This window comes from Vanellus vanellus (genome assembly GCF_965231255.1).
Source record: "Vanellus vanellus genome assembly, contig: HAP1_SCAFFOLD_1410, whole genome shotgun sequence".
In the NCBI taxonomy this organism is placed as follows: Eukaryota; Metazoa; Chordata; class Aves; order Charadriiformes; family Charadriidae; genus Vanellus; species Vanellus vanellus.
The window spans coordinates 29,519-43,827 of record NW_028128441.1 but is presented as its reverse complement, the minus strand read 5'-3'; the positions used below and the strand labels follow the sequence as shown (position 1 = coordinate 43,827).

The window sequence follows — 14,309 nt, the reverse complement described above, 5'->3', positions numbered from 1 at the left end:
GGTGGAGCGGACGCGAAGGGGAACACTTCCGGTGTGCGGCGGCGCGCGGGAGCGGCGGCAGCAGTTGGTACCGGGGAGAACGGGGGGGCCTGGGCCGGAGCGGGGCGGAGGGTGGCACAGGACCGGGCCGGAGGTGGTCGTGAGCGGTTTTGGAGGTGGGTAATGGCGGTTTGGGGCGTTTGTGGGGTGGCGGGACCGGTCTGGGGGGCTCTGGGGGCGGCCTGGGCCTGTTTGTGGGGGCGCAGAGCCGTTTTGGGGGTCCTGTGGGGGAACAGGGCTGATTCAGGGCCCCCACCCCGTCCCCCGCCATCTCTCCGCAGGTGGCGGCAGCCCCGGGTGCCCGCGGCCGGCCTGGCCGGGGGCTTGGCTCCGCTCTCAGCTCCCCACAGCGGGTCAGCCCGACGGAGCCTCCTTTGCCAGCCTCCCGCCCATGGCTAAGCCCCCCCCAGGTATCCCCCAAACGGGGTGGGGAGGCACCGCTGGGACCCCTGAAAAGGGGGGGTGGGGGGGCTGTCATGAGCAGCCCTGGGACCCCCCTAAAGCCCACTGTGACCCTCCTAAAGCCCACAGGGACAAGGACTTGGACATGCGGCCAGAGGGGAGCATCCCCGCTCCTGTGGGAAGGAGCTCCCCGGCACAGTCCAGACGCCGGCAGTGCGTGGCGGCGTGCAGAGCACACGGATGGACGGACAGGGGTCTGTGGAACATGGGGGGCCACAGCTTGGGGCCAGGAAATTGGCCCACCTCACCCTGCCCGTGTAGGTCCCGCAGACGGCAAAGAAGGAGAGTGAGACAAAGTCTGAAAAGAATTTAAAGGAAAAAAGGCCAGAGTAGCAGAGCGGTGAGCGGCCCCGGCACCGACCGTCCCGCAAACAGCCGGCACCCCACGGCCGCCCTCTGTCCCCTCCCTCGGCAGCTTCTCCGCCAGCGGATGGAGGACCGGAGCCCAGGCAGAAGGAGGCAACCATAGACATATCGAGGGGTAAGCGCCCGTCCCCGCAGGACTCCCTGCCCTCCCTGCCACCCATCCATCACCTAAGCAGCAATGAGTTGCTGGACACTCAGCCCCCACTGGAACCCCAGGTCCCACAGACACACCAGGACCACCAAAAGAGCCACCACAACCTGCGCTCAGCGGCCAACCCGGAACTCCTCAACCCAACACCCATCAGCTCCTCCCGGAAGCCCGTGTCCTGTCCTACAGCTATTGACAAGGACAAGATGGAGCGGGTGTGGGAGGGAGATCACCCGCGCTTTCTAGGCCCTGAAGGCGCAGACGGAGCAGCCCTGCGAGCCCCACGGCAGCGATTCTGGCCAGGAATCCCCGGAGCTGTGTGGGGCAGGACAATGTCTGAAGCAGGGCTGCGCCGAGCTGTGGGGACGCCTGAAGGACTGGTGGAGGCGCCACTGGACCTCCCAGGGCTGCTTCAGCAAGGCCCGCGAGTGGTGGCAACACTGGGTCCAGACCATAAATGATTCCCTGTGGGAATGATTCTTGGGGGGGCGTGGGGCCGGGAACCCCCCTGGACTGCCCCCCACCTGAAATCTTAAATAAAATTATTATTTCTCTCCCCGGTGCTGTGGGTCATCCTGGACGATGCGCTGTTTGCAGGCGGCGGCGGTTCATGGGGTGTTTAGCAGCTCTGCGTCGGTGGCTGAGTCCGTGACGTATAAAAGGCCTTTGGGGTAAAGAGGTGGATCTGTGGGGGTTTGGTAATCAGTATGGGCTTCGAAAATGTTCCTTGTTGCCATGTACCTGAAAAGCAGCGCTCAAATCGATAAGGCTGAGCTGGTTTCCAGTGTTCCCAGTTCATTTTGGGGAGGGCTGCGCTGGTTTCCAGTGCTCCCAGTTCATTTTGGGGAGGGCTGTGCTTGTTTCCAGTGCTTGCAGTTCACTTTGGGCAGGGCTGGTCTGGTTTCCAGTGTGCCCAGTTTATTTTGGGGAGGGCTGGGTCAGCACGGCACGCAGCCCCTGTGGTGGCTGCCCAGGTTGCGGTGGTGGCACGCGGACCAGACCGTGATGGTGCTGGCTGAGTGGAGTGGCCGGTGCTTGGTGATGTCGACCTCGCCAGTGACATCACAGTGTTCCCCCCGGTGATGGCCAGCAATGCCTGGGCTCCATGGCTACCCCTGCCCCGAGATGTCACCAAGGCGACTATGACTGTCTGTGAAGTGACAAGGGGGTTATGACTGTCTGTGATGTCACAAAGGAGACGTGCCTCCCTGCCAGACTATAAAAGCGGTCGCGGGAAGGTGGGAGCAGGCAGTGGGTGCTGGGCACCGCAGTCTGGCGTCGTCTGCACAGACCGCGGGCTCAACCTCTGCCACACCAGCAGCGTTGGGGACTCCCGTCACTGGGGATCCCCATCGCCCGCCTGTGCTGCTGACTTGGAGCGCTGCGGCTGCACCTCAGCCGGTGCCATGGGGCGCTCCGACGTTGCCCCCGCGCCACACCTGGCCCCGTTCCTGCTGATTGTGCTGGGGCTCGGTGTGCTGTCATCCCTGCTGCGGATCAAGCGGGTCCGGGTAGGTGACTGCTGAACGCAGTGTAGCGCGGTGTGGGGTGGCTTGGGGTGGGATTAGGGGCTGCGGCGTGAGGCCGGGAGCTGCTCCCGTCTCACCCAGCTCCTTGGGGCTCCTGCAGAAATCAAAGAAGTCGTCCAAACATGCAAAAAGTGCGGTGAGAAGGCGGCGGCAGCAGGAGGAGCAGAGCGGTGAGTGGCCCCGGCACCGAGTGCCCCGCAAATGGCCAACACCCCCCGGCAGCCCTGAGCCGGGGCTGTGCCGGGGGCTGCCGGCCGCTCACTGCGTCCCCTCTCTTGGCAGCTTCTCCACCAGCGGAGGGAAGAGCACAGAAACCCACGCCGAAGCAAGAGAATCAGTGAGTGTGGGGGAGACCCCCAGATCCTGCCCCAGACCCTCACCCCATGCCCTGGCCCTGCCTGCGCTGGGCAGCGCTGCCCGCCGGCCGAGGAGGGGGTGCTGCCCGCGCGTCCCGGCGGAGGGGCCGGGGTGTAATGGGGTCTCTTCTCTCTCCTCCTCTGCAGGGCGACTACAGAGACGTTGAGGAGCGAGCGCCCGTCCTCATGGTCCATGCTGCATCTTCTGCGCTTCCGACATTCCAACACCTCCCCGACCTCTCCTCCCAATTCGGAGGGGCTGGGGCCGGTCTTTAGCCAGGACAAACCACAGGAAATATCAGCACAGACCAAGCCCGAGCGGGTCCCCCGGCATGTGGGGGAAACGGCGCAGACCCCCACGGACACACAGCTGCCCCCCAGCACCCGCCCAGCCATGGCCACAGACAAGAAGATGAGCGTCTCTGAGGTCACCCACACCGGCCAGGCCACCCAGTCGAAGATGGAGCGGCACAGTAAGACGGGGAAGGAGATCCAGGCCCAGCGCTGGGCGGCAGCTAGGAGTGTCAGGGGTCCTTCCGTGGGATCCTCCCCAGGAAACCTCCCAGCCCCCCGCCAGAATGGGGGAGCCGGGGCAGCTGGGGCTGCCGGGGGGCCCCAGCCTGGGACCGCAGCTGCCAGGTTTGGACCCGACGTTCCATCAGGAAAGGGACAAGGACTTGCACATGCGGCTAGAGGGGAGCATCCCCGCTCCCACGGGAAGGAGCTCCCCGGCACAGCCCAGACCCCGGCGGTGGGTACCGGCATGAATGGCGCACAGACGGACGGGCAGGGGTCTGTGGAACATGGGGGGCCACAGCTTGGGGCCAGGAAATTGGCCCACGACACCCCGCTCCTGGAGGTCCTGCAGAAGGCAAAGAAGGAGAGTGAGACAAAGTCTGAAAAGAATTTAAAGGAAATAATGCAAGAGGCGAGAACGCGGCCAGAGGAGCAGAGCGGTGAGCGGCCCCGGCACCGACCGTCCCGCAAACAGCCGGCACCCCACGGCCGCCCTCTGTCCCCTCCCTCGGCAGCTTCTCCGCCAGCGGATGGAGGACCGGAGCCCAGGCAGAAGGAGGCAACCACAGACATATCGAGGAGCAAGCGCCAGTCCCCGCAGGACTCCCTGCCCTCCCTGCCACCCATCCATCACCTAAGCAGCAATGAGTTGCTGGACACTCAGCCTCCACTGGAACCCCAGGTCCCACAGACACACCAGGACCACCAAATGAGCCACCACAACCTGCGCTCGGCGGCCAACCCGGAACTCCTGAACCCAACACCCATCAGCTCCTCCCGGAAGCCCGTGCCCCGGCCTGCAGCCACCCAGAAGGAGAAGCTGGAGCGGGTGCGGGAGATCGCCCGCGCTTTCCAGGCCCTGAAGGCGCAGACGGAGCAGCCCTGCGAGACCAACGACAGCGATTCTGGCCGGGAATCCCCGGAGCTGTGTGGGGCAGGCCAATGCCTGAAGCAGGGCTGCGCCGAGCTGTGGGGACGCCTGAAGGACTGGTGGAGGCGCCACTGGACCTCCCAGGGCTGCTTCAGCAAGGCCCGCGAGTGGTGGCAACACTGGGTCCAGACCATAAATGATTCCCTGTGGGAATGATTCTTGGGGGGGCGTGGGGCCGGGAGCCCCCTGGACTGCCCCCACCTGAAATCTTAAATAAAATTATTATTTCTCTCCCCGGTGCTGTGGGTCATCCTGGACGATGCGCTGTTTGCAGGCAGCAGCGGTTCATGGGGTGTTTAGCAGCTCTGCGTCGGTGGCTGAGTCCGTGACATAAAAAAAGGCCTTTGGGGTAAAGAGGTGGATCTGTGGGGTTTGGTAACCAGTAAGGGCTTCGAAAATGTTCCTTGTTGCCCCGTACCTGAAAAACGGTGCTCAAATCGATAAGGCTGAGCTGGTTTAAGTGGCCCCAGTCTACTTTGGGGAGGGCTGAGCTGGTTTCCAGTGGCCCTAGTTCATTTTGCGGCAGGGCTGGGCTGGTTTCCAGTGGCCCTAATTCATTTTTGGGAGGGCTGAGCTCTTTTCCAGTGGTCCCAGTTCATTTTGGGAGGGATGAGCTGGTTTCCAGTGGCTCCAGTCTACTTTGGGGAGGGCTGGGGTGGTTTCCAGTGCTCCCAGTTCATTTTGGGGAGGCCTGGGCTGGTTTCAAGTGCTCCCAGTTCACTTCGGGGAGGGCTGGGCTGGTTTCCAGTGCTCCCAGTTCATTTTGGGGAGGGCTGAACTTGTTTCCAGTGCTCCCAGTTCATTTTGGGGAGAGCTGGGCTGGTTTCCAGTGCTCCCAGTTCACTTCGGGGAGGGCTGGGCTGCTTTTGGGGTCACAACCCCTTTCTGGAGGGAAGAGGTGGGGGGGAGCTGAGGGGGGCCAGTCCTTTCCCCGCCCCCTCGCTCTCTAGGCCCGAGTCCTCTCCCCCGCCGTTGCCATGGCGACGCAGGGAGGGCGCATGCGCGGGTGGAGCGGACGCGAAGGGGAACACTTCCGGTGTGCGGCGGCGCGCGGGAGCGGCGGCAGCAGTTGGTACCGGGGAGAACGGGGGGGCCTGGGCCGGAGCGGGGCGGAGGGTGGCACAGGACCGGGCCGGAGGTGGTCGTGAGCGGTTTTGGAGGTGGGTAATGGCGGTTTGGGGCGTTTGTGGGGTGGCGGGACCGGTCTGGGGGGCTCTGGGGGCGGCCTGGGCCTGTTTGTGGGGGCGCAGAGCCGTTTTGGGGGTCCTGTGGGGGAACAGGGCTGATTCAGGGCCCCCACCCCGTCCCCCGCCATCTCTCCGCAGGTGGCGGCAGCCCCGGGTGCCCGCGGCCGGCCTGGCCGGGGGCTTGGCTCCGCTCTCAGCTCCCCACAGCGGGTCAGCCCGACGGAGCCTCCTTTGCCAGCCTCCCGCCCATGGCTAAGCCCCCCCCAGGTATCCCCCAAACGGGGTGGGGAGGCACCGCTGGGACCCCTGAAAAGGGGGGGTGGGGGGGCTGTCATGAGCAGCCCTGGGACCCCCCTAAAGCCCACTGTGACCCTCCTAAAGCCCACAGGGACAAGGACTTGGACATGCGGCCAGAGGGGAGCATCCCCGCTCCTGTGGGAAGGAGCTCCCCGGCACAGTCCAGACGCCGGCAGTGCGTGGCGGCGTGCAGAGCACACGGATGGACGGACAGGGGTCTGTGGAACATGGGGGGCCACAGCTTGGGGCCAGGAAATTGGCCCACCTCACCCTGCCCGTGTAGGTCCCGCAGACGGCAAAGAAGGAGAGTGAGACAAAGTCTGAAAAGAATTTAAAGGAAAAAAGGCCAGAGTAGCAGAGCGGTGAGCGGCCCCGGCACCGACCGTCCCGCAAACAGCCGGCACCCCACGGCCGCCCTCTGTCCCCTCCCTCGGCAGCTTCTCCGCCAGCGGATGGAGGACCGGAGCCCAGGCAGAAGGAGGCAACCATAGACATATCGAGGGGTAAGCGCCCGTCCCCGCAGGACTCCCTGCCCTCCCTGCCACCCATCCATCACCTAAGCAGCAATGAGTTGCTGGACACTCAGCCCCCACTGGAACCCCAGGTCCCACAGACACACCAGGACCACCAAAAGAGCCACCACAACCTGCGCTCAGCGGCCAACCCGGAACTCCTCAACCCAACACCCATCAGCTCCTCCCGGAAGCCCGTGTCCTGTCCTACAGCTATTGACAAGGACAAGATGGAGCGGGTGTGGGAGGGAGATCACCCGCGCTTTCTAGGCCCTGAAGGCGCAGACGGAGCAGCCCTGCGAGCCCCACGGCAGCGATTCTGGCCAGGAATCCCCGGAGCTGTGTGGGGCAGGACAATGTCTGAAGCAGGGCTGCGCCGAGCTGTGGGGACGCCTGAAGGACTGGTGGAGGCGCCACTGGACCTCCCAGGGCTGCTTCAGCAAGGCCCGCGAGTGGTGGCAACACTGGGTCCAGACCATAAATGATTCCCTGTGGGAATGATTCTTGGGGGGGCGTGGGGCCGGGAACCCCCCTGGACTGCCCCCCACCTGAAATCTTAAATAAAATTATTATTTCTCTCCCCGGTGCTGTGGGTCATCCTGGACGATGCGCTGTTTGCAGGCGGCGGCGGTTCATGGGGTGTTTAGCAGCTCTGCGTCGGTGGCTGAGTCCGTGACGTATAAAAGGCCTTTGGGGTAAAGAGGTGGATCTGTGGGGGTTTGGTAATCAGTATGGGCTTCGAAAATGTTCCTTGTTGCCATGTACCTGAAAAGCAGCGCTCAAATCGATAAGGCTGAGCTGGTTTCCAGTGTTCCCAGTTCATTTTGGGGAGGGCTGCGCTGGTTTCCAGTGCTCCCAGTTCATTTTGGGGAGGGCTGTGCTTGTTTCCAGTGCTTGCAGTTCACTTTGGGCAGGGCTGGTCTGGTTTCCAGTGTGCCCAGTTTATTTTGGGGAGGGCTGGGTCAGCACGGCACGCAGCCCCTGTGGTGGCTGCCCAGGTTGCGGTGGTGGCACGCGGACCAGACCGTGATGGTGCTGGCTGAGTGGAGTGGCCGGTGCTTGGTGATGTCGACCTCGCCAGTGACATCACAGTGTTCCCCCCGGTGATGGCCAGCAATGCCTGGGCTCCATGGCTACCCCTGCCCCGAGATGTCACCAAGGCGACTATGACTGTCTGTGAAGTGACAAGGGGGTTATGACTGTCTGTGATGTCACAAAGGAGACGTGCCTCCCTGCCAGACTATAAAAGCGGTCGCGGGAAGGTGGGAGCAGGCAGTGGGTGCTGGGCACCGCAGTCTGGCGTCGTCTGCACAGACCGCGGGCTCAACCTCTGCCACACCAGCAGCGTTGGGGACTCCCGTCACTGGGGATCCCCATCGCCCGCCTGTGCTGCTGACTTGGAGCGCTGCGGCTGCACCTCAGCCGGTGCCATGGGGCGCTCCGACGTTGCCCCCGCGCCACACCTGGCCCCGTTCCTGCTGATTGTGCTGGGGCTCGGTGTGCTGTCATCCCTGCTGCGGATCAAGCGGGTCCGGGTAGGTGACTGCTGAACGCAGTGTAGCGCGGTGTGGGGTGGCTTGGGGTGGGATTAGGGGCTGCGGCGTGAGGCCGGGAGCTGCTCCCGTCTCACCCAGCTCCTTGGGGCTCCTGCAGAAATCAAAGAAGTCGTCCAAACATGCAAAAAGTGCGGTGAGAAGGCGGCGGCAGCAGGAGGAGCAGAGCGGTGAGTGGCCCCGGCACCGAGTGCCCCGCAAATGGCCAACACCCCCCGGCAGCCCTGAGCCGGGGCTGTGCCGGGGGCTGCCGGCCGCTCACTGCGTCCCCTCTCTTGGCAGCTTCTCCACCAGCGGAGGGAAGAGCACAGAAACCCACGCCGAAGCAAGAGAATCAGTGAGTGTGGGGGAGACCCCCAGATCCTGCCCCAGACCCTCACCCCATGCCCTGGCCCTGCCTGCGCTGGGCAGCGCTGCCCGCCGGCCGAGGAGGGGGTGCTGCCCGCGCGTCCCGGCGGAGGGGCCGGGGTGTAATGGGGTCTCTTCTCTCTCCTCCTCTGCAGGGCGACTACAGAGACGTTGAGGAGCGAGCGCCCGTCCTCATGGTCCATGCTGCATCTTCTGCGCTTCCGACATTCCAACACCTCCCCGACCTCTCCTCCCAATTCGGAGGGGCTGGGGCCGGTCTTTAGCCAGGACAAACCACAGGAAATATCAGCACAGACCAAGCCCGAGCGGGTCCCCCGGCATGTGGGGGAAACGGCGCAGACCCCCACGGACACACAGCTGCCCCCCAGCACCCGCCCAGCCATGGCCACAGACAAGAAGATGAGCGTCTCTGAGGTCACCCACACCGGCCAGGCCACCCAGTCGAAGATGGAGCGGCACAGTAAGACGGGGAAGGAGATCCAGGCCCAGCGCTGGGCGGCAGCTAGGAGTGTCAGGGGTCCTTCCGTGGGATCCTCCCCAGGAAACCTCCCAGCCCCCCGCCAGAATGGGGGAGCCGGGGCAGCTGGGGCTGCCGGGGGGCCCCAGCCTGGGACCGCAGCTGCCAGGTTTGGACCCGACGTTCCATCAGGAAAGGGACAAGGACTTGCACATGCGGCCAGAGGGGAGCATCCCCGCTCCCACGGGAAGGAGCTCCCCGGCACAGCCCAGACCCCGGCGGTGGGTACCGGCATGAATGGCGCACAGACGGACGGGCAGGGGTCTGTGGAACATGGGGGGCCACAGCTTGGGGCCAGGAAATTGGCCCACGACACCCCGCTCCTGGAGGTCCTGCAGAAGGCAAAGAAGGAGAGTGAGACAAAGTCTGAAAAGAATTTAAAGGAAATAATGCAAGAGGCGAGAACGCGGCCAGAGGAGCAGAGCGGTGAGCGGCCCCGGCACCGACCGTCCCGCAAACAGCCGGCACCCCACGGCCGCCCTCTGTCCCCTCCCTCGGCAGCTTCTCCGCCAGCGGATGGAGGACCGGAGCCCAGGCAGAAGGAGGCAACCACAGACATATCGAGGAGCAAGCGCCAGTCCCCGCAGGACTCCCTGCCCTCCCTGCCACCCATCCATCACCTAAGCAGCAATGAGTTGCTGGACACTCAGCCTCCACTGGAACCCCAGGTCCCACAGACACACCAGGACCACCAAATGAGCCACCACAACCTGCGCTCGGCGGCCAACCCGGAACTCCTGAACCCAACACCCATCAGCTCCTCCCGGAAGCCCGTGCCCCGGCCTGCAGCCACCCAGAAGGAGAAGCTGGAGCGGGTGCGGGAGATTGCCCGCGCTTTCCAGGCCCTGAAGGCGCAGACGGAGCAGCCCTGCGAGACCAACGACAGCGATTCTGGCCGGGAATCCCCGGAGCTGTGTGGGGCAGGCCAATGCCTGAAGCAGGGCTGCGCCGAGCTGTGGGGACGCCTGAAGGACTGGTGGAGGCGCCACTGGACCTCCCAGGGCTGCTTCAGCAAGGCCCGCGAGTGGTGGCAACACTGGGTCCAGACCATAAATGATTCCCTGTGGGAATGATTCTTGGGGGGGCGTGGGGCCGGGAGCCCCCTGGACTGCCCCCACCTGAAATCTTAAATAAAATTATTATTTCTCTCCCCGGTGCTGTGGGTCATCCTGGACGATGCGCTGTTTGCAGGCAGCAGCGGTTCATGGGGTGTTTAGCAGCTCTGCGTCGGTGGCTGAGTCCGTGACATAAAAAAAGGCCTTTGGGGTAAAGAGGTGGATCTGTGGGGTTTGGTAACCAGTAAGGGCTTCGAAAATGTTCCTTGTTGCCCCGTACCTGAAAAACGGTGCTCAAATCGATAAGGCTGAGCTGGTTTAAGTGGCCCCAGTCTACTTTGGGGAGGGCTGAGCTGGTTTCCAGTGGCCCTAGTTCATTTTGCGGCAGGGCTGGGCTGGTTTCCAGTGGCCCTAATTCATTTTTGGGAGGGCTGAGCTCTTTTCCAGTGGTCCCAGTTCATTTTGGGAGGGATGAGCTGGTTTCCAGTGGCTCCAGTCTACTTTGGGGAGGGCTGGGGTGGTTTCCAGTGCTCCCAGTTCATTTTGGGGAGGCCTGGGCTGGTTTCAAGTGCTCCCAGTTCACTTCGGGGAGGGCTGGGCTGGTTTCCAGTGCTCCCAGTTCATTTTGGGGAGGGCTGAACTTGTTTCCAGTGCTCCCAGTTCATTTTGGGGAGAGCTGGGCTGGTTTCCAGTGCTCCCAGTTCACTTCGGGGAGGGCTGGGCTGCTTTTGGGGTCACAACCCCTTTCTGGAGGGAAGAGGTGGGGGGGAGCTGAGGGGGGCCAGTCCTTTCCCCGCCCCCTCGCTCTCTAGGCCCGAGTCCTCTCCCCCGCCGTTGCCATGGCGACGCAGGGAGGGCGCATGCGCGGGTGGAGCGGACGCGAAGGGGAACACTTCCGGTGTGCGGCGGCGCGCGGGAGCGGCGGCAGCAGTTGGTACCGGGGAGAACGGGGGGGCCTGGGCCGGAGCGGGGCGGAGGGTGGCACAGGACCGGGCCGGAGGTGGTCGTGAGCGGTTTTGGAGGTGGGTAATGGCGGTTTGGGGCGTTTGTGGGGTGGCGGGACCGGTCTGGGGGGCTCTGGGGGCGGCCTGGGCCTGTTTGTGGGGGCGCAGAGCCGTTTTGGGGGTCCTGTGGGGGAACAGGGCTGATTCAGGGCCCCCACCCCGTCCCCCGCCATCTCTCCGCAGGTGGCGGCAGCCCCGGGTGCCCGCGGCCGGCCTGGCCGGGGGCTTGGCTCCGCTCTCAGCTCCCCACAGCGGGTCAGCCCGACGGAGCCTCCTTTGCCAGCCTCCCGCCCATGGCTAAGCCCCCCCCAGGTATCCCCCAAACGGGGTGGGGAGGCACCGCTGGGACCCCTGAAAAGGGGGGGTGGGGGGGCTGTCATGAGCAGCCCTGGGACCCCCCTAAAGCCCACTGTGACCCTCCTAAAGCCCACAGGGACAAGGACTTGGACATGCGGCCAGAGGGGAGCATCCCCGCTCCTGTGGGAAGGAGCTCCCCGGCACAGTCCAGACGCCGGCAGTGCGTGGCGGCGTGCAGAGCACACGGATGGACGGACAGGGGTCTGTGGAACATGGGGGGCCACAGCTTGGGGCCAGGAAATTGGCCCACCTCACCCTGCCCGTGTAGGTCCCGCAGACGGCAAAGAAGGAGAGTGAGACAAAGTCTGAAAAGAATTTAAAGGAAAAAAGGCCAGAGTAGCAGAGCGGTGAGCGGCCCCGGCACCGACCGTCCCGCAAACAGCCGGCACCCCACGGCCGCCCTCTGTCCCCTCCCTCGGCAGCTTCTCCGCCAGCGGATGGAGGACCGGAGCCCAGGCAGAAGGAGGCAACCACAGACATATCGAGGAGCAAGCGCCAGTCCCCGCAGGACTCCCTGCCCTCCCTGCCACCCATCCATCACCTAAGCAGCAATGAGTTGCTGGACACTCAGCCCCCACTGGAACCCCAGGTCCCACAGACACACCAGGACCACCAAAAGAGCCACCACAACCTGCGCTCAGCGGCCAACCCGGAACTCCTCAACCCAACACCCATCAGCTCCTCCCGGAAGCCCGTGTCCTGTCCTACAGCTATTGACAAGGACAAGATGGAGCGGGTGTGGGAGGGAGATCACCCGCGCTTTCTAGGCCCTGAAGGCGCAGACGGAGCAGCCCTGCGAGCCCCACGGCAGCGATTCTGGCCAGGAATCCCCGGAGCTGTGTGGGGCAGGACAATGTCTGAAGCAGGGCTGCGCCGAGCTGTGGGGACGCCTGAAGGACTGGTGGAGGCGCCACTGGACCTCCCAGGGCTGCTTCAGCAAGGCCCGCGAGTGGTGGCAACACTGGGTCCAGACCATAAATGATTCCCTGTGGGAATGATTCTTGGGGGGGCGTGGGGCCGGGAACCCCCCTGGACTGCCCCCCACCTGAAATCTTAAATAAAATTATTATTTCTCTCCCCGGTGCTGTGGGTCATCCTGGACGATGCGCTGTTTGCAGGCGGCGGCGGTTCATGGGGTGTTTAGCAGCTCTGCGTCGGTGGCTGAGTCCGTGACGTATAAAAGGCCTTTGGGGTAAAGAGGTGGATCTGTGGGGGTTTGGTAATCAGTATGGGCTTCGAAAATGTTCCTTGTTGCCATGTACCTGAAAAGCAGCGCTCAAATCGATAAGGCTGAGCTGGTTTCCAGTGTTCCCAGTTCATTTTGGGGAGGGCTGTGCTTGTTTCCAGTGCTTGCAGTTCACTTTGGGCAGGGCTGGTCTGGTTTCCAGTGTGCCCAGTTTATTTTGGGGAGGGCTGGGTCAGCACGGCACGCAGCCCCTGTGGTGGCTGCCCAGGTTGCGGTGGTGGCACGCGGACCAGACCGTGATGGTGCTGGCTGAGTGGAGTGGCCGGTGCTTGGTGATGTCGACCTCGCCAGTGACATCACAGTGTTCCCCCCGGTGATGGCCAGCAATGCCTGGGCTCCATGGCTACCCCTGCCCCGAGATGTCACCAAGGCGACTATGACTGTCTGTGAAGTGACAAGGGGGTTATGACTGTCTGTGATGTCACAAAGGAGACGTGCCTCCCTGCCAGACTATAAAAGCGGTCGCGGGAAGGTGGGAGCAGGCAGTGGGTGCTGGGCACCGCAGTCTGGCATCGTCTGCACAGACCGCGGGCTCAACCTCTGCCACACCAGCAGCGTTGGGGACTCCCGTCACTGGGGATCCCCATCGCCCGCCTGTGCTGCTGACTTGGAGCGCTGCGGCTGCACCTCAGCCGGTGCCATGGGGCGCTCCGACGTTGCCCCCGCGCCACACCTGGCCCCGTTCCTGCTGATTGTGCTGGGGCTCGGTGTGCTGTCATCCCTGCTGCGGATCAAGCGGGTCCGGGTAGGTGACTGCTGAACGCAGTGTAGCGCGGTGTGGGGTGGCTTGGGGTGGGATTAGGGGCTGCGGCGTGAGGCCGGGAGCTGCTCCCGTCTCACCCAGCTCCTTGGGGCTCCTGCAGAAATCAAAGAAGTCGTCCAAACATGCAAAAAGTGTGGTGAGAAGGCAGCGGCGGCAGGAGGAGCAGAGCGGTGAGTGGCCCCGGCACCGAGTGCCCCGCAAATGGCCAACACCCCCCGGCAGCCCTGAGCCGGGGCTGTGCCGGGGGCTGCCGGCCGCTCACTGCGTCCCCTCTCTTGGCAGCTTCTCCACCAGCGGGGGGAAGAGCACAGAAACCCACGCCGAAGCAAGAGAATCAGTGAGTGTGGGGGAGACCCCCAGATCCTGCCCCAGACCCTCACCCCGTGCCCTGGCCCTGCCTGCGCTGGGCAGCGCTGCCCGCCGGCCGAGGAGGGGGTGCTGCCCGCGCGTCCCGGCGGAGGGGCCGGGGTGTAATGGGGTCTCTTCTCTCTCCTCCTCTGCAGGGCGACTACAGAGACGTTGAGGAGCGAGCGCCCGTCCTCATGGTCCATGCTGCATCTTCTGCGCTTCCGACATTCCAACACCTCCCCGACCTCTCCTCCCAATTCGGAGGGGCTGGGGCCGGTCTTTAGCCAGGACAAACCACAGGAAATATCAGCACAGACCAAGCCCGAGCGGGTCCCCCGGCATGTGGGGGAAACGGCGCAGACCCCCACGGACACACAGCTGCCCCCCAGCACCCGCCCAGCCATGGCCACAGACAAGAAGATGAGCGTCTCTGAGGTCACCCACACCGGCCAGGCCACCCAGTCGAAGATGGAGCGGCACAGTAAGACGGGGAAGGAGATCCAGGCCCAGCGCTGGGCGGCAGCTAGGAGTGTCAGGGGTCCTTCCGTGGGATCCTCCCCAGGAAACCTCCCAGCCCCCCGCCAGAATGGGGGAGCCGGGGCAGCTGGGGCTGCCGGGGGGCCCCAGCCTGGGACCGCAGCTGCCAGGTTTGGACCCGACGTTCCATCAGGAAAGGGACAAGGACTTGCACATGCGGCTAGAGGGGAGCATCCCCGCTCCCACGGGAAGGAGCTCCCCGGCACAGCCCAGACCC

General features: G+C 64.3%; 2 long non-coding RNA genes across 2 annotated transcripts; both read left to right on the top strand.

Annotated features, from left to right (window-relative positions):
• Window positions 1-71: 71 nt before the first annotated feature.
• On the top strand, window positions 72-1,571 carry LOC309684458. Its single transcript, XR_014270294.1, has 3 exons — window positions 72-155; window positions 763-982; window positions 1,084-1,571. It is a non-coding gene; the product is annotated as an uncharacterized lncRNA (long non-coding RNA).
• Window positions 1,572-5,423: 3,852 nt separating this feature from the next.
• Window positions 5,424-6,923, top strand: LOC309684452. The gene is made up of 3 exons (XR_014270288.1): window positions 5,424-5,507; window positions 6,115-6,334; window positions 6,436-6,923. It is a non-coding gene; the product is annotated as an uncharacterized lncRNA (long non-coding RNA).
• The last annotated feature ends 7,386 nt before the right edge of the window (window positions 6,924-14,309 follow it).